This window comes from Lissotriton helveticus, chromosome 1_1 (genome assembly GCF_964261635.1).
Source record: "Lissotriton helveticus chromosome 1_1, aLisHel1.1, whole genome shotgun sequence".
NCBI classification, from domain to species: Eukaryota; Metazoa; Chordata; class Amphibia; order Caudata; family Salamandridae; genus Lissotriton; species Lissotriton helveticus.
In genome coordinates, this window is record NC_136057.1 from 351,612,135 (window position 1) to 351,638,959 (window position 26,825).

Sequence of the window (26,825 nt, forward strand, 5' to 3'; positions counted from 1 at the left end):
GACACAATCTGTTGTCTTCCCATCAAATAGGACTGGAGCCATTGCAATGCACGTCCCTTCACCCCCAGCCTCCTGAGTCTCTCCACTAGGATGGAGTGATTTAAGTGTCGAATGCTGCCAACATATCGAGGAGCACTAAAAACAGTTGCATTCCCGTTGTTGGCGCGCATGCGCAGGTTGTCCATCATGGTGCAAAGCGCTGTCTCAGTCCCATGGCCTGGTCGAAACCCAAATTGGTCTCTATCAAACAGGCGGTTATCCTCCAGAAAGCACGACAGCGTCTGGCTGACTGCTTTTTCCAGGATTTTGACCGGATAGGGCAGGAGAGAGATGGGCCTGAAGCTGGCTGGGATTGATGGATCAAGGGTGTATTTTTTGATCAGCGGGGTCACCATAGCCTGTTTCCAGCTTTCCGGAACAGTTCCTTCCACCAGTGATTGATTGCAGATCTATCTCAACCATGGGAAGGTGTCTTTATCACAAGTCTTCCAGACTTTAGGAGGTAGAGGATCACAGGGGGACCCCGACATGACACTATGGGCCAAGCTATTAAAAACGTCGTCAGTGAGGACCGGAAAATTATCCAAGACAATTGGCTGGGGAGAATCATCAACCACCGGTTGTTCTAAATCATCTTGGCATTCATTATTGGGATTAAGTATATTAACAATGTTTGTGATTTTGTCCTGGAAATAATGAGAGATGTCATCACATAACTTTTGTGATGCTACTACCTTGTTGTGTAAACAGGTAGGAGAAGATAGGTCCTTGATGATTTTAAAAAGAGCTTTTGCTCCATTCGGCGCTTGTATTATGGAGGTAGCATAAAATTCGGCTGTTGTTTTGAGAATGAGTTCATTATATTTCAATTGTATAGATCTCAATTCTTTTTTGCCTTCCTCAGTGTATCCCCTTTCCATTTCCTTTCCCCCCTCTTTCAGCTCTTCATTGTACCAGGGAGCCATGATTTTATTCCTATTTTTCATCCTTTTTATAGGGATTATCTGGACTAGAGTATCAGTCAAGTCAAGAAATACTTTATTCGGTTCAATTTACAAAAACCATAAAAGTACACAAACATGAAAAAATGGTCCACAAGTCAACAGTGATAAAATACAACATAAAAAGGAAGGGAGTACCCATTAAGATATGCAGCACATGGTGAAAAGAGTTTAAAAACAACAGTATATGCAACAATCAATAAAAAAAACTCATTATGAGAAATTGTAAATTTGAAAAGACTTGATTCAAGTAACAATGGTCGACATTTATGAGGGGTCATCTAGGACCAAGTGATCTTTTTGCTGAGTCTCACCGCTATGGTTAAAAATTTAGCCACGTTATAGATTTCCCAAATTTCTGCTAAAAGTTGAAGGTACAACAAAGCTGGCTTAACTTGCCTAAATCCTTTCCCTTTTAACAAGGGTATAATGAACTTTTTCCTAATGCCTTTAAAGTGCTCACAGAAAAACAGAAAGTGAACAGTATCCATGATCGAACAACCGTCACATTTGCACAGATCTAGGTCTGTACCCCTGGTCCAGCCAGGGCGGCCAGAAATTAATAAGTGGATCTTGTTCAATCGGAACTTAGTTAAAAGATACCTGTGGTTGGAGTTGTTAACAACCTTAAGGTAAAGTTCCGGATCGTGGCCAGAGGAAACAATCAGTTGATGGGTCCTGACAGAGGGCTTTAACAGCTCCCTGCCTTCTCTATCCATTCCTCTGTTCAACAAAAAAGTGTTTTTGACCCATTTCAAATCACCTTTCACCAGACTCGAAGGTTTGTTAAACAATTCAGGCCGACCCAACTTCTCGCACATTTGTTGTACATATTTCAACCAAGGGATCTTTTCCCAGTGATCTAGCATTAGGCAGTCTTTTAAGATTTCATGATTCACTTCAAGCTCTAGATTAAGCCAGACTGATATCCATTTTAAAATGGGAGCCATGGCAATTCTATCCTCCAAATAGTCCAGGCCGCATTCCTGATGGACAATGAAGCTTGCCGTGGATCTTGGGAGGGAAAGAAGCGTTTTTAAAAAATTATCTTCCGTAACCTGAAGCGATGTAACTGACCTGAAGCCCCACAGGTCAGCGCCATACATAGCGATGGCAGTACATTTGGCAGCATATACTTTTAAAACTGCCTCAATGGGCTTCACCCCTAATTTACGTGAAAAGCCCAGCACCGCAGAAATGGAGCGTGCCAGGGCTGTTTTTTTCTCCAATATTTGTGGGTGCCACGTAGAACATTCATCAAAAACAACCCCCAAATAGGGAAATCTGGGGACTCTTGACAACTTATGCCCATTACAGTGCAATGACATCACATTTTTTTTGGCCTTCGCTTTATGGCCCACCACCATGACATGGGATTTACCAAAGTTAATACTTAAGTCAAGATTTTTCATAAAAACATAAAAAGAGTTCAACAGGCATTGAAGTCCCACTGCAGTTCTGGCTAGGAGAGCGGCGTCATCCGCGTACAGTAAGGCTGGCAGTAGATGTTTCCCTGCCCTCGGGATGTCCTTACACACTGCGCCCAAGTCTCTACCTAAGTCATTTATATATAGTGTAAAGAGCAGGGGAGCAAGAATGCATCCCTGCCTTACACCATTAATAATACTAATTTTTTCCGTGCAGTTCCCCTTTCTGTCGTAACGGACCGTTGCAGTAAGGTCCCTATGGAGGTCAGCTAGGAAGTACACAATATTTGGATCTATTCCAATGTTAAGGAGCTGGCCCCACAACTTGGATCTGTTTACTCGGTCAAATGCCGAGGACAGATCCATAAAGGCAATGTACAAAGATCCTTGCTTAGCTAAAGTGTACTTCCCGATAAGCAGTTGTAAATTTAGGCTTTGGTCAATGGTACTGCGCCCCTTTCTGAAACCGTACTGTAGAGGAGAAAGAGTATTAGTCTCCTCTAGCCAATCGGTCAGTTTACCTAGGACCACTCTCCCTAAAACCTTGACCGCGGAATCAATGAGGGATATAGGTCGGTAATTGCCAGGGTCACCCCTATCCCCTTTTTTATAGATAGGGACAATTACCGACTGAGTCCATGACTCTGGAATGCCTGTCTTAGAAACTCTATTAAAAACATTCGCTAAGACTTTGGACCAAAATAAAATGTCAACTTTAAAAAGATCAGAGGGAACGCCATCTGGTCCAGGAGCTTTATTACTGGTCATCATACCAATGGCCACAGCCACCTCTTCCTCGTTCAGGATCAAGGTATAAGGCAATTGGGGGAATGCAATCATGCCTTCTACCCCCAAGGTCTCTTGTTCGTAAACGGACCTAAAGTGCGAGTGCCATTTGTCTTCTTGGATTCCACAATCCAATTCATTGTTACTCGGATCTGAAAAATAGGGTTGATTAACCACAGCCCAAAACTTGGCGCTATTTTTCAATACATCAGTTGAGGTCAGGTCGGCCCAGGCATCCTCTCTAATGTCACGCTGCCTTCTTTCGATGGCAGTCTTATATTCTTTCCTGAGAGTATCAGTCAAATATCTGGTGTACTTTTTGTAGTTCTCTTCAACAGTCACCAATGATGAGAAATAATTATCCTCCTTATCAGGTAGGAGAGGACCAGACTTATCTAATTTTGCCCAATCCCTACCGCTTCTGTAGGAATTCTGCTGGCTGGTTTTGACCTTTGAGCGGGGCTGCCTAATTTCAAACTGAATAAGATAGTGGTCGGTCCAAGACTGGGGTAGTATATTTAGTATCTTGGAGGTGGCCTGATTGGAGAACAGTAAGTCAAGAGTATGTCTCCCTTGGTGCGTGGGCTGTTCCACTAACTGAACGAGATTCAGGTTTGCGCACGTATGTTTTAGATCTCTCAGGTGGCTGCTGCAGTTCCCATCCTCCCTAAGGTTTAAATATCCCAATACAATCATTTTAGTATGTGTCAGGGTTAAGTTGGTGATAGTATCTAGGAGTTTTTGATATTGCGTGGTACTGCTGGGGGGTCTGTAGCATAGCAGTCAATAGGCTACCCCTGAGTGTCTGCAACGTAAAGCCCATGATTTCTATCCCCTCTACTTCATCTATCGATAGGGACGTAAAGTTCAACTCCTCCTTAAAGATAATTCCCACTCCTCCCCCTCTGCCTCTAATTCTTGGCTTGTGAATGATTTTGTAACCGTTAGGGCAAGCGAGCCCTATTTCCACCATCGACTCAGCAGTGATCCATGTCTCTGTCAAAAACCGAGCGTCTAAACTCATGTCTTCAATTAAACCTAGAACATCAACATGGTGCTTGACAAGTGACCAACTGTTAATCAGTCCACATATGAGAATCTTACCCACCATTAGCTCATGAGCTGTAGAATGTGTCACTTTGCTATTTATCATACCAAGATTTATAAGTTGATCCCTGTCATAGACCAGGCGCCCTGCAGCTACAGCCTGACGGGAAGCATGGCTGGCCCTAGGCGCGTCCTGGGCGCGGACGGGCGCAGACTGGCGCGCGCTTGCATTTCCGGGTTTTTATGCTGCCAGACAGCCCTACCCAGCAGGCTTTTCTCAATGATTATTGATCTGCAACCGATGTATTCATTTGTTGTGATAAAACCAATAAAATTGATTATCAAAAATAAAACAAGAGGAGCAAAAAACAGAAATAGCACAATAGAAAGAACAAAAAGAGAAAAACCGGCACAGTGGACACAGAACAGAGCGGACCAGCAGAAGAGCAGAGTGCTCTTCCACTAGGCCACCAGGGATGAGGCGTGGGCAGGAGCCTGCGAGTGGAGGAGGACCTCGAACACCTACCTGGCACAGAAGCTCCAGGCTCAGAGGGCAGTCCCTCAATGGTGGAGCTGCGTGGGGGGAAAGCAGTGACACGGACCAGGAATTACAGCCATTATATATGTATATCAAAAAATAGCATATAATACAACATTATTCATTGCTGGCGGATTAAACGCTGAATTGGGACGTGGGGACCGTACCGAATTTTCCTGCTGATGTAAGAAGTTCAGGGGGCGAAGTGTTTGTTCAGCAATAATGATTTGAGGTTCCATTTGAAACAAGTATACAAGGGATTACATTGGAGGTCTTTAGGAAATGCGTTGCAGCTCCATGAAGCATTACGTGAGAAAGAATGTTTCTGGGATTTTGTTTCCACTTTGGGCGGGATGAGAAGGAGTGAGTTGGAACTTCTGATTATTACCCGCTCTTGATAGTTTGTATTCTAAATATGTAGGATTTGCAATGTGAAGGGCTTCGTGGATTATACACACTGTCTTGAAGACGCATCTTCCTTATATTGGGAGCCAACTGAGACTCTTGAGAGCAGGCGAGATGAGGTCAAATCTTTGGGTACCTGTGAGGACTCTAGCATTAAGAGTTGTTGTAAGAGACTATTTCAGATGTTTCAGGTCAGTATTTTCTGGGAGTATAGATTACAATCACAACGGGAATATGAATGGATGACATGGAGAATATCGCAAATAATGGCGCTCTGGCTAAAGAAGTGTATGCAACAGAGATCCATATTCCATGAATAAAATATCTGAGAGTACCTCCAATTTAGTGATACATTTTATGCATGCTGTGCTCTCATTCTAAAATGTCATTAACTTTCTGCTCTGGCCCAGTGGTAGCTAGTGACATTTGAAAGTGGTAAGGCATAAAGGTTCGGGATGAGTGCCCTATGGCAATTGAACGTAGTGAGCGAGCCGACAGTCATAAAGTGAGTTTGGGGTAGTGGGTTCTCACACAGGACTTTTATTTTTAGAGGGTGGGTAAAATGGTCCATTTTCAAGCAAAATTGAGAAAGCAAGAAGGGTGATAAAGTAATCGGGAAATTGTAGTTATGACATCAATAAAGAAATTTCATGACAACTCACTTATGTTTCCAGACAACACACTAACACAGTAATAATTAAATCAGAGCTAAAGACAGGTCGTTTATTTTGAAAATAAGTTATAACGTCATAGCTGTCCTGGTGTGTTTCTGTGTTACTATATGTTTTTTGTTCTGAATCGGTCTTATGATAGGACCGTGGACACTCTTGGAATATTGAAGTGTTTCTAAGACCAGAGGCTCCATAATATGCAAAGCAGTATCAGCCTGTGTAACTTGTTACAGGCTTATGATGTAGCACAGATTGTAATATTCACTTTACGATCCCAGGAATAATGGTAACCATCATGCAACAGATAACTTCTAGGCGTGTTGCTACATTCTAAAACCCCTGAATTGGCCTTCATGAAATTTGCATTATTGACGCTATGCCTTGGAAGTAGACGCCATCTGTTCTATTCCGTGCTGAGCGTGTTGGTAATCAGTCACTGAGGCATTTGAGTCTAAAAGGCACCACATCATTACTCAGATAAACTACTAGTACTGTTGTGAGGATTCATAAATGCCAGGACAACAGATTACAGAAACCACTAAAATACTAGTTAGATCAAAGCTATAGCATTGAGAACGTTGACATGACTCCAGCATGAGATCGCTCTGCACAGTAGGACCTCATTTTGGTTATCAACAGCCTTTGGTTCAATGACCATGACCATAACAGGAGCATTACGTTATAGCACAATGCTGAGGTCTGTTCCATGTATTACATTTAGTCCTGTAACATTTCCCCATATAGTGGTCTTCATAACATGAATAGGTGCTCGGGATAGGATGAAATGGCATGTACCCTGAATGCTCGGTGTGCTATTTATTTATTTGATTTATTTTTGGGATTTAGAGGGGGGCTTTTCGCTAACGCCTTAGATTTGTATCACCCTCATTAACATCCCCATAAGGTTTAAAATAACAGTTTGGTATTAGGATCAACCCTTTAGAGTAAGAATTCCTTTCAAGGTGTTAAGGGTTAGCAAGTAAAATCTTCTCAGCTTTTCACACATTCACTCATAAGTTGCTTTCCCTGAGTAGAATACTTTGGGCCATATTTTATCCTAAACTCAATGGCTTTGCTCTGGCTGGATCTCCTTGTGTTGTGCGAGTGAGACCTGTCCTCATGTTATTGTTGCTGGAGTGGCAGCATGAGGATCAAAACTGATTAGCATAGAAGATCCTGTCTTCGATTGAGGATAAGTTGCACTACTTGAGAAGCTTCATCGGGTCCTATGAATTTTCACTTAATTTCAGGTAACAGTGAAGTGTCTAGAGCAGGTCAGGTTTCCAACCACTCCGAACAATTTGCATTCACTGTTTCCCCGAGGCTATCCTTGGATGCAGGAAGTGAATTACGTCCAAGCTTTGTTTATACTCTTCCTGGGAATGGCCCTTCTTGGACTCCCTCCTTCAGAGAGAAAGGCGAGGCCACTATATTGTTCATTTGAACACAAGGCTGAGCTGCCCCAAGAACACACCCTCAGAGTACACCACAGGAACCAGCACCTAGGGCAATACCATGGCCTGCGCCACCCTTACACATTTTATAATTCAGCTTTCTCACAACTCTTGCCTAATTAATTAAATGGTGTTTTCCATCTTTCAAATAAAAAATCATGAAACATCGACTCATCCAACTGGTCACCTTAAGTATGAAGGGGGCCCTGACTGAGACGGGACAAATTAAAAAGGATATATCACCGCTACCAGTTTGCAAGTAGTCAGCTAATAACTGAAATGACAGAACACAATATTTCCTTCATTACTTAACGTGAAATTAGCAATATAGCTAATGAGGGCTTCAGAATTATATCTGGTTGTATCTGGTGGACGGGAGATGATGAAGATATTTAAACTTCATGTTTTAAATCTTGTTGAGCAAATCAAAACATTACCAATAAACCTTCTCAGAACCCGGAGGGTCTGGTTTAATTGAGGATTTCTACACGATAGTAACTCTGCCTTCTTTTTTAGCAATACATTTCCCTTCATAATAATACAACGTCCAAGGGGGAAGAGCTCATCAGGCGCCCAGTTAGATGCGCTACCTGATCTCAGTTGTAACACACACAACGATTTTATGGGAACAGCAGAGGTCTGCTATTTCAGACCTATGTCTCACCGCCGATCTCACATTATAAAGCAAGAAATGTATGCAGTGACTCTCACAATGGAGTAAGTATTCGAGGATGGGATCACAGATTTAGGTATTGAAATAAGTGACTCAGATAGAAGATCTTCCTTTCTTAAAGAGGTACACTTACTAGCTGAGAGGCTATACGGAGTGGTGGGGGTCATATACTTTTCACAACTCTGCTGAGTTGCAGTGACTCTGGCTCTTCAGATGATCCCAGCACCCAATGGAGCCACCCCGCCTCCCCAGCGCTTTGAGACCCTAACGGGCGAGTAGCGGTGCTTTACAAACCCTTCATAGATTGATTGAGTTATCAATCTTAGCCTCCAAAAACGACTCACCAGGCAGCATGGGTGGTGGCATGTAGGAAGAGACAGGCATGGACAGCCTTGCATCTGGCACGCCACTGGTACACCTGCCCGCTGCAAAGATATATAGATTGTTTCTGGCCTTACTGTGATGTGGAGGAGGTCCACGTCGGGGAACCTCTACTCCTCAGGTTGCGTAAGGCTGTTCCTGCACTGCAGCCTTTGTACCTCTGGTGACTGTCCATTGCGGCGGCCCCATTCCCAGCACGCCTGGCACACAAGTCCCTATGCCTAGTCCCCGAGGCAGAGCGTACGCAAGTGGGATGAGGGTGCTTCTTGGGCACACTTCTATTGGTTGGGCGGGGGGGGGGGTGGTACAGGATGGCAGGTTGGTAGTAGTTAGCTTTTTCCAGGGGCACAGGGCAGGTATCAGGCACATTAGCGTCTGCTGGTCGTTGCTGTCAGAGAAAAAGCTCTTCCATTCTTGGATGGGCTCCTATTTAAAACAACCTGGTGGGGGGATTTTTTTTCTCCTGACTGCAATGGTGCCAGAGGGATTTTTTTTTGTTTGAAAGTCAGCAGAAGACATTTTCTTTCCTATGTATAACAATTTTATTTATTTTTTACCTGATGATGCCTGGACAGCTCACAGCTTGCCAGGAGTCATGTCAGAAACAAGCATTTACAATGCAATAGGTCTTGCATTTGCGAGAGTTTAAGCTATTGACATTGTAAATGACAATACCTTTTATTTATGCGTTTGGAAACCAACACATATATAAAAGGCACTGTCAATTCTAATGCCAATAGATCAAACTCTCGCAAATGAGAGACCACTTCCCTGGTGGTTGTACCCCTTTCTTTAGACGCTGCTCACCATATTCAGGTAACAGCGAGCTGTGTAAAAAAAAGGGACGCAGCCACCATTAAAGTGAAAGCATGACATGGGGTGCTTTTAAATAAAACATTTCATTTGTTAATGAAGTTTGAAGCAGGGTCTATTTTATCATAAAGTACCCCACGGCCATTCTGCACACACCTGAGGCATGAGACCCTGATAAGGCACCACCAGCTAACATATAGGAATCTGTTAAGTTGACCACACTGTCTCAGTAGGCCCAAATGCCTCTCTGCTAAAATACAAGCTATATCTTCTGCAACACACATGATTTCCATTGATCTAAATATATTTACATTGCATGAGTTTGTTCTTCACTCCAGAAATGTGTCTTTATATGCCAAGTCTTTGCTCAGGCTCATTGAATTTTAAAAGTGTTCTTCTTTCATATAAATCGGAATGCTATTTTTCTCTTATTATTGCATTGAAGCATCTCATTATATGCTCATGTCAGATCTGTAACATGAATTGTGTTCCCTTTGGTCTTTTCTAAGACACAGCTTTTCGTTTTTGCACTCAGTGTTTCCTTTTTCACTCCAGGTTAGGAGTGGTTTACATGTAATAAAGTGCTAACAAAGTTAATTCAATTATTATTGTTTACACGTGTATTTTTTCATATTTTATAGAAGCTCCCCCTCAAATTAAGCTGCCTTGGTCCAGTGCCCCAGGACCACAAAATATCTCCCTGTAAACAAATTCACAAACAAATTGGTCTTTTTTTGCCAAAGCACCCCATACCGTGCTTTCAGTTTAATGGCGGCAGTGCCCCTTTGTTTAAATGGCTTGCTGTAACCTAAACACAGGGAGGAGTGTCTAAATAAACGGGCGTGGCCACTGGTAAAGTGAAAGCATGGTATGGGGGGCTTTCACTCCGCCCCCTCCACCCCCCCCCAAAAAGCTTTCATAGCGCGGCCGCTAAAGTTAAAGCAGACTGCGCTGGCAACTACAGTAAATAAAGAAGTGCAGCCGCTATAGTTACAGTGGGCCATGCAGGCAAATTAAGTACATAAAGAAGCGCAGCCGCTATACTTAAGCAGACTGCGCAGCCAAAGAAAATAAATAAAGAAGAGTGGATGCTATAGTTAAAGCAGACCGCCATTACTAATTAGAATATAAGAGCAGGCGGCGTGCTGCATTGTAGGAACGCACGTAGTGGGTGGAATAGGGGAAAATCATTCAAGAAAATAGCGCTCACAGACTAGATAAAGCAGACCGTGAAACAACACAAGTAAAAAGTCCAGTCCTCATGGGAGGTTACAAATGCAGACAAGGCGGTACCAAGGAGAAACTGCTAAGCCTAATCATGTATCAAAAGCAACCATTTAGAAAGGACAGTAACATGAGCCAATTGAAAAGATAGGCGGGAAATGGGTGGAGCTTCAAGTCTCTACCTGAATACAACATTCCTCGCAGAGCCGCGCATGGGCTGCCCAGGCTCGACCTAAAAAATACTCTACATAACATTTGGGCTTAAAGATTCCACTGCACAGCATCATTATGGTCAAAATTAAAAAAGGCAGTTAAGAGTATGAAAAATGTGTTTTAATTTGAATGGTGATACAAACATACTGGGTGGAAATCACTGAATGTGGAAGACCTCCGATGTTACACTTGGCAGACAGCAAACTTTGGGCCTGATTTATAGTTTGGCAGACAAGGTACTGCGTTGTAAGAGTGCCCTTTCCACAAAACCCTCGGTCCAACCGGGCCGATTTTGAGGCAGGCGGATAATCAGGTATACACTAACAGGGTAGGCGTAAAATGTTCAACTGTAAACCATCAGCCTGTCCGCCCTATTTAGAGTGGGCAGCTGGATGACTTTAGTGTACTTTACTGCAGACATATCCTGGCATGAGGGACAGTAAAAATAAGAGTGCGACCCTCAAACCATGGGAGTAAACTCCCATGTTGTTGGGGTCAATAGTGCTTTTTCTTTTCCAAAACCAAACTCCTACTTTAGGAGTTTGCTTTAAGAAAAGAAAAGACGTTTAAAAGCCTGGTGTCACCAATGATGGATGCCCGGCCGGACTGGTAACAGCAACCAGCCCTGGTAGATTGCTGCTTGACTGGCCCTGGGAGCAGAGGGGGCAGGTGCTAGTAAGAAGCACAGCTCCCGCTTATGTTACAGGAGCACAATATTGCAAAACCGGCCCCCACCCCTCCAGCCCACCAGGGAAACGCCCGGTGCCCGCTATGGCCAGTCCAGCCCTGGATGGATGCTCACCAAATGTTCAAATGGCTTTGTATTTCCCGCCGTGACGGTGGTTCATGCAAACCCAGTGTGTACACCGTACAGCCAGTGGTGAACTCTAAAGGAGGTAGTCTGTGATGAGTTAAGGAAGAGTGACGCATGTATAGTCCGCTGCCACCCTGACTACCTTTACTCCGTCTGCCAAACTCTAAATCGGGCACTTCATTACGTACATTATCACGGAATGGCCTCAGTGCACAGTAGTTGGAACAGGTTGTGGTTGAGAATTGAGGGGATGGTGGTTACATAAACCAAGAAGTCGTGGGTGGTTGATGACACAGAGTTAACTCTACATAACGTTATGAGTAGTCATTTTTTAATACCACCAGATTATCTGCCTAAAGTGAATCATGCATCTATCTACCTGCCTTGTAGCAAATTAGAACCCTTCAGTAGCTGTCTCGGCATATAAGATACGTATAAACTCAACAGAACTGGGGCCAGCATGCAGCAGGGCTTCATCCTATTTTTTGTAGGATTTTCTCTGGGCACTGGTTCCCAGAACTAGCGGAACCTGGGTTCTGGTTATGTAAAACATGTTAAATGGTGACCAGCCTCTAGGATACTCTTGCGTTCGGTTTTCACGGTTTCTGTCTATCCACCCGCCGAATGTGGCACAAACGTCCACAAAGCAGCAACACATTGCTCCGGTCCACACGAGATTAAGACACGAAGCTCTGCTGCCGCGGCACTGCCGGAGTTTCATAACCCACTCTTCAACCCGCTGCACTACTAACTTTGCTAGTACCTTGGTAGCGCGACTAGCGCCATCCAATAGCGACAGCAGACTCTACCGCTAGGACAGCAGGCTCACCTTGTTTGGAAAGAGGGCGCACCGGTTTGTACATCTCTGTTCGCTGGAATCTCCGCTCATGATGTCATTCTACGGGGGCATCCCCTGGTGGGATCAGACGGAAGCCTGCTCTCCATGTCTAGTCCATATTCGGCCTGCTTGGGAACAGTCACCTAAGAGGGAGAGAAAACTGCGTCATCAATAAAGCGATCGCAATAAGTATTAATGAACTCGTTTGGTACATTTCATTCAAGCTTGCTCTTCCCAGAGAGAGGAGGGATCAGAATTCAGATAGTCAAGAGAGAAGCCAAGAATCTAGCCGGGGGAGGACTTGGAGTGTATGAGGGTAAGAAACAGGAAGTGAGGAACATGGCAGCCTGGCAGAGTGAGAGATGCAGCGTGTGAGACAAAGTGAGAGGCAAAGGTAGAGAGGGACTAAAGAGAGCGACAGAGAGATTCACGTATTGTTCCCTCCCTGATCACTGTTGAGGTTCTCAGTACAGGAACGCTTTGACTGCATTCAACTGATACACAGGCAGGTTACTTTGGACCTGTGAAACGAGCTGAAGTTTGCAAACGTTATGATGGAAGATATTTGCACAGTGTCAATAATGAACATATTTTAAATTGTCACGTAGAAAGCAGGCCATTAAAGTGAGGGCACAGGCAGCTAGGCATTGTTTTCTACTGCATATATTTAGAATCCTGAGCTTTAAAGCCAGGCTTTAATTCATTCTATTTTAAAACACAGCATAAATCAACGCAGACACATCTAGAGTGTTAAAGAACAGGAGTGTACCAAAAATAGAAAGCCAATTCCCACCACCGGGAGTTTTAATGATATGTACATATTGTCTTTGCACTGGTAACAGATTCCCATAGGACAAAGTCCCAATTTCGATGAGACCTACATCTCACCATGATCAATTTATATTATAAAACCAAAGTCAAAGGAGGACGAGGAGCACCTTAAGCATACATGAGTTCATCCATCATTGAGAGAAACACCCATGGGTCTGCGTAGCTGTACGCCTGGTATAGGGAGGAGCTAAGACTGTTGATCACAACCATCTGCTGTAACAAGCAATTCTGTGTAAAATGTGGCCCGAGATGCGATAGAGCTTCGAAGTCCATTACAGCCAACTTGAACGAGACATGGAATATTACGAGCAACCAGTCAATAGCACACTGAGTAGGCGTAAAATGCTGGGTGTGAGAAACCACTGTGCTACCAGTGTGTTCTGAACTAGCAAGAGCTTTTAGGCAGGTTCAAGGGCAGCTCTATGAAGAGGATGTTCCCTTAGTCTAGACATGTTAACCCAAAGATATGGAATAGCGACTTCAAACCTTAAATCGAAATGAGGCCAGCAGGTTTCCTTAGATTGGAAAGAACAGTCCGTGGCGGCCACCTGGGCGTGTATGCACAGCTGTAGTTAAAAAAGGATGCAGAGCATAGGGATCTGAGTTATTAGAGCAGGCTCACAGCATGAAATAGCAATTCAATACGTTAGTGTGGAGGTTACTCAGACTAAAGAACATAATTAGACCAATGTCCAGCCCAGTGCTTCTCTTTGTAGTAAAAACAAGTACTTTATTACACAGAAAACAGAGAATTCCACTACACAATCAATGATGCATATATACCCAGTTCATGGGTACGAGCCCTTGTGCTCTAGCTGCTTCCGCCGAACAGCTTTCCACCTGCCACTCATAGGTCTCCTCTGTCTCCGGGCTCCCCCCGCCCCCTGAGGTTTTGCGTTAGAGGTAGATCAATAGGTGCCGCTAGTTCTCCACCCCTTCCTCTTTGAACAAGTCTTAGTACTCAGCCTCTTGGACCTCGACCCGTTCAGTCTCTCACAAAGTTCATAGTTGCAGCACTGGGCTGTGTTTGGCCCTGTCACAGCATTAGTATCTCACCAGCAACAGGAGCCTCCAGGAAACACACAGCAATCTACTCAAGAGCTGTGCAGCAACTGGCCATGCAGTACAAAACGTGGAGGGTCACAGCAGGAGCTGAGGCTTCTGAAGTGGACCCTCTTACAGGAGGTGGGCTGCAGATCACGGCTCACTCCAGTGGGTACTTGATTGAACAGGATCACAGGGATGTAGTTCTGAGAAGGAGAGCACCATGGGAATGTCACCTAAAAGTTCAACTTGATGCGTTTTCCTCCAGAGGAATAAACGTCCCTTCCGGCACTCACAAAAATGTTGATTGTTAAATTTTTTTGACCTTTCGTCTATGTAATAGAACAGCTTTTTTTATTTATAATGTGCTCAAACACAATATGAAAATATGCGGTACCTGTCATTTTCGTTTGGAAGTTCACCCAGTTTATCCAAAGCATGCAAGGGCACTAAACATTTTGGGCACATAAATGCTGCACTTATGGGGCTGTAAGGAACACGGGAATGTATAGTAACTTTTACCAACACAGCTGCTGTAATTCAGTTATTAGTACCCACTTCAAGTAATAACCATAATACTTGAGGTGGGTAATAGTGAAGCACTAACGGCCAGATTCATCAACATAAAATCGGCTCGCAAAGGGCCAGATCCTGAGAATCTGGCCCTTTGCGAGCGCAAATTTTTGCATTTGGGATTCATCATCCCAAATGCAAAAATCGCTATTATAGAATTCTCAATTTTGCGAGGAATTGCATTTAAGGAATCTCTATTTGAGATTCCTTAAATGCAATTCATGAAACATTAAAAAATTGCGAATTCGCAATTTTGGGCCGCTATTTACCGCGAAGTCAAACCTCGTGGTAAATAGCGGAAACTTAGAAAAATGCACTTAAGTGCATTTTTTTAAGTTGTATGTTACACACACACATGTCCTTGGGACATGTGTGTGCGTAACACCAGCGTCCAATATCATTTCAGGGGTGCAACAGGGTGTCCTTCGGACACCCCTGCACCCTTGGAATCGCAAACTCTAAATGCGAATCGCTAATAGCGATTCGCACATTGATATGTCTTCCCATTCATTCAGGCCCATAGGAATGAATGGGGAGTTATTCATTATTTGCGATTAGCAATCAGCTAATCGCAAATAAAGAAGCTGTAGGAATCGCAAAATAAATTGTGATTTGTACATGAATCCTTTTTGCGAGTCTGTAATAGCGATTCCTTAATAATCGCTATTACAGACTCGCAAAACGGAACTTTGATGAATCTAGGGGTAAATGCACTAAATAAACCGGAGCTCAAGTCCCTGGTAGCCATGGCACCAAACAGACAGGCTTAATTCAAAGGCAGTGTGCAAAGTTTTTTTGCAGTACTAAAACAGTAATAAAGTCAAAATACAAAACAAAAATCCCAAAACAAATTAGAAAATAGAGTACAATGTAATAAAACAAAATGACACCAAAATGATACACACCTGATAAGGGGGACTGGAGATATGATTTTTTAAAGTTGAAAGTAGAAATGGCGCCAAGACCAACAAAGTTACAATGATAGTCAATGGTCATGAAAGAACAGGACTGAGGCACAATTTAACACTGATCCCAGTGGAACGCAGGTTGGATACACTAGCCAGGTTCATCCTGGTCAATGAGTTTATCTTCTGACTTTAGTCGTTTAGGTCCCATTCCACCACAGGAGTACAATTCTAAAGCCCCTTAGGGGTTGGCACTTAGAGAATCACAGGGTGGCCGGGAGAAGCCAACATAAACGTCTGGTCCAGGTCCATTTGGCAATGGTCAGCTGAGTAGTTGCAGGAAAAGGCCTCTTGCCGCTTGTTGTGTCCCTGCAGCTTTAGCAGGTCATCCTTAGAACCCTTAAAGTCCCCTTCTTTGTTCTGGGTATTAGACAGAAGGTCGAGTCCATGATACAAGGGTCTTCCCAGGTTGTAGGCAGCAGATTCAGCCCTCATCTGAACTTTGTCAGGTCCTGGAGAGTTCTGAAGCAGGAGCCTGAAATTGTTACATTTATGCCTGACACAAGCTAGCGGGTGAGAATAACCCCTAGTGATGCTCTAAACAATGGGTGTAAAGGTTCCGGGGACAGCCCTACCCACTTTGGCCATTTTCAAGGCTGGGAGTGTGTGTGGAGAATGTAATACGTTACTTCCAGTGTCCTCCAACATCCAAAACTACTAACAAGTTTTAGGCAGTATCCGCAACAAACTCGGTGACAGGGTCTGGTAGAAAAAAATGTGAGTTCAGCAACTAGACAGTTGATACACACAAATTGTTTTGGCATCTTGTTCTCTCCTTTGAAGTGTGCCCTAAATGTTATATGAAAACCCCAGCAGACCTCTCAAGCAGGTCTTGACACTCCACCAGGATATGAGACCATGATACCAACAAGTGGCCCACTGTGATATGGGCCCGGTCTGGCTGTGGAGAAAAAAGTTGGGTACAGGCAAGGGTGTTAACTAAATCTACTTGTAACAGGGTATGGCGCTTTGAAGTTAATTAAGTCCTTGAGCCCAGCCCACAGGTCATCCTGTCGAGGGCACAACAACACCTCCCCACACCCAAGGCCTTTTGTCCTGCCTTTGCGTGTAACATCACATCTCTTTCACGCCTCCAGAAATGGTCATTTCTGGCTGGTGGGAGGGAGCAAGCAAGCACAATGCATATTTAACTTCCGGGCAAGACAAAGATGATTTTCTAAAAGTCACCTTTCCAAAATATTTATCACAAATCCAACTTCACTAGTGAACTGGGCATGTAAAACATATTTCAAAAAGTCCCAAAAATTAATTTGCAGGTGTTTCCTAGGCAGAGACAACATGTATTAAACATAATATTGTATCTGTTGTAACCTCCCTCTTCTCCCTTACCCCAGTGGTACATTCCTTCCCACCCCCAGGTTGCCCAAGTGGACTCTCCCCCTGGAGTTTGCCTAAGAATGTTGGTGAGGTTGACTGTGAAGCGGAGTTGGAGAGTGGATGGCCAATAAAGAGGTTCTTCAGTTCTTACCTCGTCTTCTCCTTTTCTTTACTTCTCAACACTGGCGACGATATACTGTATAGGGGGTAGTCTTGGCCATATCCCCTTTGTGTGCTCTGTCTATTTGCAGTGGTGGATCACCACAGAAGGAGGTTGGAACGGTTGAGATTCCACAGCTATACTGAATCTCTGTAATGATCTGTATGGTGCCAAAGTAGGAAGAAGCTATTCTCCAATCGCTCACCAAGGGTCATTGTGAGTGAGGTACCCTTCTTTTTCATAGGATTGATGTATGTGGTACTCCCAACGTCAGCTGGTTCGTGGCGTGGACGGCAGTCTTGCACTTGGCAACATCAACCACCGTCTTCACATGTCAAGGAGTGTCGGTTGCGTCCCCTTGCTTGACAGACAAACAGACTTCTATTGGTGTCTTAGGATTTTAAGGGTACCCCTCGAGCACTGTTGTCCTCTTCTGAAGTTCCTGTCACCAGATCCTTTCCTTTTGCAATAGCGTGGGGCTGAGCCACTTATCGTACGAGAGGTGCGCACTGTGTTCCCGGCGTCTCTTCTCTTCTAGGTAGGTGTGTGACGGAGCCTCTCTCTGCAAGGGAAGTTAGTGTCTGCTTCAAGGTAGCGCTTTTCCTCCTCAGCGCAGGCATCCTGTCAAGTTTAGAACGGTTCTCTCCATTGCGGAAACAGCACATATTGCTACATAATTTGGGGGTTTATGGACGGAAAATCTATGAGACACTGCCTCAACCTGAGAATGTATGAGAAGGGGAGGTGAAGCATTGGACATTTTTACCAGCACCATGCTCAAATTAGAAATTCATTTTGGAGACAAAATAAATGTGGTGTTAGAACCATAGGTTTTTCTGCAGAACACAAGGGAAAGAGGGGTCAGTAACCAATTACATTGCAGCCTTGATGGGTCTAAGCCAATGTGTTACTTTGGGAACCTCACTGATTCCCGTATAAGGGGTTAGCTGGTATGTTGCATGAACATATGCATTGAAGAACAATTTTTAGCCAAAAATCCCACCCTCATGGAGGCAGTAGCCATTAGCCATTCAGTTGAGCACACTGCTAAGTGTATTAAAGAGATGAAATCTCCTACGGGGCTAGTAGCCAGGGTACAGGAGGATGTAGATGACGCTGAGATTTGTAAAGTCAAGGGCAAGGAAAGCTTACAAAACAAATCGCAATCTAATGAGAGGAAACTTAGATGTTTCAGGTGTGGCAGGAGCAATCATTTAGCCAACAATGTCCAATGCCCAGCCAAAGGTGTTACGTGTAAAAAATGCAATAGAAGGGAGCATTTTGTGAGAATGTGTAGAGAGAGTGACTACAACAACAGAGAGGGTGGGGGAAAGGTAGGTGGTCTGTAAAATAGGTTAATTGTGTCACTCCCAATGAGAAGAAATGTGTATTACAGGTAAACCACACAATGGGTAGTATTAATCTCATTTATCCTGAATGTGATGTGATGCTCAATAAGGTTATCACTATGTATGCTGATTCCTGTTCGCCGTTAACTTGTTTAGCCCTGCAGATTTTGTGAACATGAACTCAAAAGGGAGTGTGTTGTTAGAAAAGCCGGACATTTCACCCACAGGTTGTACCAAAGAACCTATACCTCTAATGGGTAGGAAAGAGATGCATATTGAATTTAAAGGCAGAAATACTGTGGGAAAGGTTTACGTTGTGGAAACGTGGTCGAATTTATTGGGATGGCAACATCAGAAAGAGTTAGGTATAATTCTTGATCCCAATAATCAAGAACAGGTGCTTCTGCTGGATGTTACCCAATCCAAAGCTAGCATATGTGAAGAGTTCCCTAAAGTGTTTTCCGAGAAACTAGGCCTTTTTCAGGATTTCCAGCACAAGATAACGCTTAAAACCAATGCTAGACCCACTGTGCATAAGCTAAGCCCTGTACCTCATTTGATAAAGGACCCCTTAGAGAAGTAATTGAACAGATTGTGTAGTATGGGCATCATTCAACCCATTGACACCTCTGAATGGTTGGCCCCCATTGTGATTGCTTCTCAGGCCAATGGGGGTGGCATTCGTTTATGCGTAGACTTGCGTAGTCTAAATGAAAGCATCTGCATTGAGAGGTACCCACTTCCCAACATAAACTAAATACTTAGTACCATGGGACCGGCAAAGTACTTTAGCGTCAAAGACCTATCCATGGCCTACCACAAAGTAGATCTCCACCCCAACTCTAGACCCCTTACAGCTTTTATTACCCCGCATGGAGCATACATGATCCAAAGAATGCCGTTTGGCCTGGCATCGGCTGCAGCAGTCTACTAAAAAATAATGCAACAGATCCTAAGAGATGGGGGTAGCACCATGTGTTTCCAGGACGACATCCTGGTGTACGGACGGACCGCTGAAGCCAATGACCAAACCCTCAGGGATGTCTTCCAAAGGTTGATGGATGCAGGGTTGACTGTACAGAAATCCAAATGTCAGATCAGAGTGATGTCTGTCGACTACCTTGGGCACTCCATTTTAGGAAATGGTTTTAGACCAAAAAACAACTTGTTGAGTGCAGTGAGAGATGCCCTGTATCCCAAGAACGAGTTAAAAGCATTTCTGGGGTTACTAGAGTATGTGTCCAAGTACATCAAAAACTTCTCAGAGTTGTGAACATTTGAGGGATCTCTTAAAGAAAAACCAGGAGTTGGAATGGCGTGAGGAACACAAGTGCACTGTGGATGTTTTAAAAGAAGATATAGTCAATTCCCCAGCACTGGGCACTATTGACCCCAGGAAAAAAACATCCTTACTACTGACGCTTCCAACAAGGGCCTTGGGGCAACTCTGTCACAAAAGGAAGGCAAGGAGGAACGATTGATTGCCTTTGCATCCCGCTGCCTCACCAAAGCTGAGAGTAACTATTCTGTAGTTGAGAAGGAGGCCCTGGCATGTTAACGGGCAGTGAAACACTTTAAATTCTTCCTTTGGGGTTTGAATTTTACTATACGTACTGACCACAAGCCACTTACATTCATGTTCACGGTTAAAGGCATGGAACACAGTACACCCCGTATTTGTGAATGGATATTGGATCTGGAAGATTTCTGCTTCAAGGTTGAGTATGATCCGGGGGGGTGAAAACAAAATTGCAGACTATTTGTCCAGAGCCCCATTACAAAATGAACTGCTTGAAGAAGTGTTAGACAATCCCATCCTTGCTAGTACTGATCCTGCATTAACAGAAGAGGAATAGGGTAAAGGCATGGAGGAGGATAAGAAGATGATTGTGGATGGGTGGCCCAGCAAATGCAGTGAGGTCGAAGAGGAAATCAGAGACTTTTGGGAAGTCAGGTTTGAATTGAGCACCATAGGTGGTAAAGTGTTCAGCAAGAATAAGATTGTACCTCCGGAAGGGTTGAGAAGGAGAACTGTGGAAGTAGCACATGAAGGACACCTGGGGCGGAACATGACAAAAAACAAAGTTAGAGTAAACTTTTGTTTCCCCAGGATGGACTCGCTAGTAGAACTAATCAAAGTCTACACGCAAAGGTCCATTATCCCCAGTCGAGGTACCTCTTAAACCTTGGAGCAAACTCGCCATGGACATAATTGGACTAATGGACAATCTAGGGGATGAACAAAAAGTTCATGATAGTGTTAGTAGACTATACCTCGCACTGGGTCTCCCACAAAATTTTCCATGGCGTTAACACTAAAATGGTCCTAGATTTTCTCAAGGACGTGTTCTCAAGGGAAGGATTTCCATCTACCCTGGTCACCGACAATGGGGTACAGTTCACATCCCATCAGATGAAGGAGTTTCTGTTAAATCTTAACATCAAACACAAAAGAACTGCACTATATTGCCCCAAGGCTAATGGCCTAGTTGAAAAGGCCAATAGACTAATCAAAGAACACATACAACTAGCTGTAGTAAATGTTCATGACATTGAATCATCCTTACGTGACTGTATGGGCCTACCACACCACACCCAATCTCATCTCGGGGGTGTCACCATTTGTTGGTCTCAGAGGAAGAGAACTGTAGTGTAGTTCCTATATTCCCAATAGGCTCTGCGCATTGGAATAATATATCCTATAGATTAGACATAGGACTGAGGTCGACTAGGTCTCTATTGAATATATTAGACTTAATTGTGAGTGCCAGCTAGCTCAGAGGTCACTAGAAAGTTTCTCGAGTGCACAAGGGATTTAGTTTCTGACAACCGCATAAACATGACAACTTTGTTTCCCCAAGATAAAACTGATCTTCAGAGTCGTGGAAACAATAGATAGATATTTCACTCAGTCACTCGTGCATGCTTCGTTTCACCAGAGGTGCAGAGAAAAAGATAGACGGACGTTTTCAATAAAAGGATTTATTGAACAGTCTTCTTTCTCAAGCATAAGAAATGAACTGCTACAATCGTAAACTGGTTGCAAAATATAATGCATACAGTAGAAAGAGTAGAATAAAATAATACTGTAAGAGCATTGTATGGTTCCTAAACCATAGATAAATACATACATAAATAACAGAGGCTAAAAGTACTCAACTGGTGCTTCTAAAATATGCCTACCCCGATGTACCTAACCTAAGCTTAGTACGAGGGAAGAAGTAAGTGAGGTGTAGCAAAAATATACTTTTCTTTGCCAAGAATCTGTCCAAGATTTCTCTTAGGGTCTAATCAGCTCCGTACCTTGATTTGGAATGAAGAAGGTCAGGCTCAGGACTCAATTTCCCAAACAACCGGCAAGGGTAGCTTGGAAACACTGGAGCTGGATTTCTCGGCAAGAGAAAAGACAGCGTCTTTCTCAGTGCGTCTGCTGGAGGGTCGGCTTCCTTCGGCGCTTGCTGTAGCAGGATTCGTCGGGTAAGTAGATAGTCAAACTGCTCCAAACAACTGTTTGTTTGCTATGGCAAGTGTGGGCATATTTATACCTTGAAGGTACCAAGTTTGACGTAAAGGTGGACATAATAACGTCATCGAAGAGTCTCAGTTCTTTGACAACTCCATGAGTTCTTGGACAAGTCAGTTCTCGAGCAAGGGGAAGTCCCTAGCTGCTGAAGCCGAGTTTTCCAAGAAATTGTTGTAGATTTTCAGAACTAGTGGATGTAGCCATGCTGTATTTGGACTGCATGAGCTATGTCTAAATATGGTTATGATTTCTATGCCTATATAAGGATATGGTGATTTATACCTATATAAGGTCATGAATCGGGAGAATTACAATAGGGTCCTAAAATGGTACACAACAGATCCCTGCACAAAGTTTAACCCCATGTGGTTGGGTGGTGGTAGGGTGGTTGAGTCAAAATCCAAGGAGGTTGTTAAGAGAGTAGAACTTCACCAATGCAAGTAAAAGGAGTGGTACGATGGTAAGAATGGGGTAAAAAATCCCAAGTAGAGGGAAGGAGATTGGGTACCAATCAGAAGAAGCATTAAAGACAATCAAAGAAAGCAAATACTATCCTCCTTGTTGGGTATCCAAGACCTACAACAATGTAGTACTACTCAAGAACGGGCAGGTGTGGAGTTGTGACAGAATCGTTAAATGTAGCAATGTTTAACCCTATGTGTATTATAAAGGTGTGTTGTAACCTCCCTCTTCTCCCCAAGTAGACTCTTCCCCTAGAGTCAGCCTTCGAGGTGAGGTTGACTGTGAAGCGGAGTTGGAGAGTGGATGGCCAATGTTCTTCAGTTCTCACCTAGTCTTCTTGTCTTCACTTCTCAACACTGTATCCCAGTGCTTTGGTATGGAACAGCCAACCCGGCTACAGTGAAAACAGCTTGGAGGTGCTAGTCACTGTAAAGACATGTTTAACATTATACTTTTACATGTCCTTCTTTTAAATACCATGCATGCTGCCTTATGGGCAAAAAGGCCAACTGAGGGCTGACTTATTAATAATTAAAAGGAAGGTTTAGGCCAGTCAAAAAAGGGTTATTTTGATATGTCGGATCTGCTATTTAAAACAGCTCAGTCAAATTATATAGTGGTAGACCTGGAGACATGTTTTATCGGTGCCACTCCAGCGGATGGCACAAAGAGTGCTGCAGTCCACTGGTAGCATTTAATTTACAGCCTGGAGTACACTTGGTACCATATGCTAGGGACTTATAGGAAAATGTCATAAACCAATCAAGAGTATACGAAGTTTTACCATGTTTAAAGGGGGAGCGCAGGTACTTTACCTCTGATTAGCAGGGGTTAAAGCGTGCAGAGGTCTAAGGCCAAAAAAGCAGACAGGAAAAAATCGGGGGGAATACCAGGCAGAAGATGGTAATTTCCAACAGCCACGGATAACACAATTTGGTCAAGGCGGGAAGCCAGGAATTGAACCTAGAGTTTGTAGTTGCACATTGTGCAATTCAGCTATTGTATGGTTTCATCCTTTTCTCTTCTGTTTAACACCAAAGGTCATTGTTTGGGTACTTTACAAAGTAGTGTTATTATACGGAGTTCAATAAATAAACTTATGAAAACACACACCTATATATGTATGTAGAGTGTCATACTGATTTAAGGTGCTACACAAAGTAAAATGTGAGCCTTTCTCTTGGAATGTATCTACAGGCAGTGGAGATCAAAAAACAGCGACAGGACTTGTCTGTCTGAAGCCAACCTGAACATCCCATGTGTTTCCTTGAAGAGCTGTTACACTAAGAGCGAACACTATGAGGGCTCCCAGACCCTATTTGATTTGCTGATTATTTGGGATCATTGAGGTGTAGGGTCTCTCATAAAAATATTATTTTTCTCAAGTCAGGCGAGCCAGTAGTCATATTAACATAAAATACCTCTCGAGTCTTCCATTATTCTGCTAGCTCGCTTGGCTTGACAAACAGAATGATTTTAGAAGAGGCTGAACACGTCAATGCCTGTGTTTAATTAACAAAACAAAGAGATCTTGGAGCCCCCCATAGAGTTTACTATTCCGGTTACATTCCCTCAAGGAGACATGATGTACAGCATGGATTCAGAGAGACATACAGTAGAATGTTCACTTTCCGCTGCACTCCAAAATATAGAGTGTGGGGGGATATTGTCTAATGAATCCCCCCACTCTAAAATCTGGGTGGGCGGGGGAGGATAAATTCCCTGTGTTTTCTGGTTCCTACACCCATGTTATAGTCTCTCCCTTTTTTCTTTTCCCTGCTAGAAATACAGTGATTGCATCCTATTGTTTTGTCCAGGATTACTCCTCTAGCTCTTCTTTATCCCTTCCACTCGTCCCCTTCCTCTTTCTGTTTGATTCTTCCATATGTAGACATCCAGCCAGAAAGAAATGAGGTTGTCTTTACCATTTGGACCTGCTGGGGTATTGGTCCTCAACCCTAGTCTCTTCCTCTTTTGTGTGTCTCCCTGTAGCCCTTCCCATCAATGCTGGGTGAGCACCATACATATGTATATATTTTCTGTTGCTCTTGTCTTGCTCTCAGGTAAACCAAGTATAATATCCCCTTGTGGAGTAACAGTGCCCCTAATGGGCTGCTATTTTGTTGCGCCTCTTTTTTGCCAGGTCTACTCCGTATAGTACTCCCTGGCTGTTTAACAGTACCTCCAATTAGTTGGTTTTCTGTTGCTCCTCTTGTTTCTGTGTAGACTCTATGTAATACTCCTTGGTGGTTTAACAGTGCCTTAAGAGGGTTGGCTTTCTTTTGCTCCCCTCCTGCTCCCTAGTGGTTTAAGAGTGCCTCTATTGGGTTGGTTTTCTGTCCCTCCTCTCTTGCCCTTAGGTAGCATCCCACTCTTTGAGGAAACCTCAGCAGAAGGGTAGCTGCCTCGTGGACAGCTCAGAGTCCACAGTCCCTGCTCCAGGCCCACATCTCTCGCTCTCTCTCTCTCTGAGGAAACCACAGCTGCAGGACGGTATGCGACGTTTACGACGCAACCATTACAACGCCGTTCCATTACGACGCGGACATAACAACGAAAGTTGTTACAACAAATTGCGCTGGGGGGCGCTCAAGGATACTAAATCATTTAATTTACTATCCCAACACCTTCCCTACTATCCACGGGGACTGGTGTTGGAATTGTAAATTAAATTTTTTTAATTTGCGCCCCCCCAACGCAAGTCATTGTAATGAATTGCGTTGTTTCAACCGCGTTGTAATGGAACGCGTCGTAAAAGTGTGCGTCGTAATGACGTACATCCCTGCAGGACACCTGCTTCGCAGACAACACAATGCCCACCACCCATGCTCGAGGCCCACACCTCTGCCTGTCTCTCTCTGTGGAAACCTCGAGAGCAGGGTGTTTGCTTCATGGATAGCTCAGAGTCCATTGCCCTTGCTCCAGGCTCGCACCTCTCTCGGATGAAACCTCTGCAGCAGGGTGCATGCCTCATGGACAATTCAGAGTCCACCACGTGTGCTCCAGGCCCACACCCCTCTCCGTCTCGCTCTGTCTCTCTTTGAAGAAACCTCGGCAGCATGACGCCTGCCTCGGTGACCGCTCAGAGTCCGCCATCTCTGCTCCAGGACTGCATCTCTCTCTCTCTCTTTCTAAGGAAACCTTGGCAGCAGGGCGCCTGCCTCTTCGACAGGTCAGAGTCCATCGCCTCTGCTCCATGTGTGCACCTCTCTTTGAGGAAACCTCAACAGTAGAGTGACTGCCTTGTGGACAGCTGAGTCCATTGCCCATGTTCTAGACTTGCACCCCTCGCTGTCTCACTCACTCTCTCTCTCTCTCTCTCTCTCTCTCTCTCTCTCTCTCTCTCTCTGTCTCTGAAGAAACCTTGGCAGCAGGACGCCTGCCTCGGTGACCACTCAGAGTCCGCATCTCTGCTCCGGGACTGCATCTCTCTCTCTCTCTCTCTCTTTCTAAGGATACCTTGGCAGCAAGGCGCCTGCCTCTTCGATAGGTCAGAGTCCATCGCCTCTGCTCCATGTCTGCACCTCTCTTTGAGGAAACCTCAATAGTAGAGCGACTGCCTTGTGGACAGCTGAGTCCATCGCCAGTGTATAGACTTGCACCCCACGCCGTCTCACTCTCTCTCTCTGTCTCTGACGAAACCTTGGCAGAAAGGCGCCTGCCTCAGTGACAGCTCAGAGGCCACTGCTTCTGCTCCAGGCTGGCATCACTCTCTCTCAAGAAACCTTGGCAGCAGGGTGCCTGCCTCCTAAATAGGTCAGAGTCCATCGCCTCTGCTCCATGCCTGAGCCTCTCTCTGAGGAAACCTCAGCAGTACGGTGCCCGCATTGTGAAAAGCTCAAAGTCAATCGCCCTAGCTCCATGCCTGTGTCTCTATGGTAGTGAAAACTCCACAACACAGATAGTTTAGTAAGCACTTAATTGGAGCATCCATGCACCCTGAGAGTAGCAGTGCAACTGACCACAGTACTCTCCATAGAACATAGAATGCACATTGATCAGTTCAAAACAGCCCCCTTCCCTATTACTATCCATCATTGGGATCTAGGTCTAGTGCCACTAGAAGACTATGTCAAATTATCCCCCTCTAATGCTGTGGAGAGCCATCTGGGTTAAGCAGGAAACTGCACTCAATCGGATTAAAATTAAGGCTCCCCGTTTTCCGTTTTTACTGATTTTTAAAGATAAATACACACAGAAAAACATTTATTTTCATGCCTGTATTTATTTTTAAATGTGGATAAAAACGGAAATTGTGTGTTTTTGGAGTGATTCTAAATACACTTCGCCATGAC

General features: G+C 44.2%; 1 protein-coding gene across 1 annotated transcript in view; it reads right to left on the reverse strand.

Annotated features, from left to right (window-relative positions):
• The window catches only part of GPR19 (G protein-coupled receptor 19), a 185,303-nt gene that overhangs the window by 34,396 nt on the left and 124,082 nt on the right, over positions 1-26,825 (reverse strand). The window contains exon 2 of the mRNA XM_078673562.1: positions 12,277-12,428. The gene's annotated coding sequence lies outside the window, so the exon portion shown is untranslated. The remainder of the gene's footprint in view (positions 1-12,276; positions 12,429-26,825) is intronic.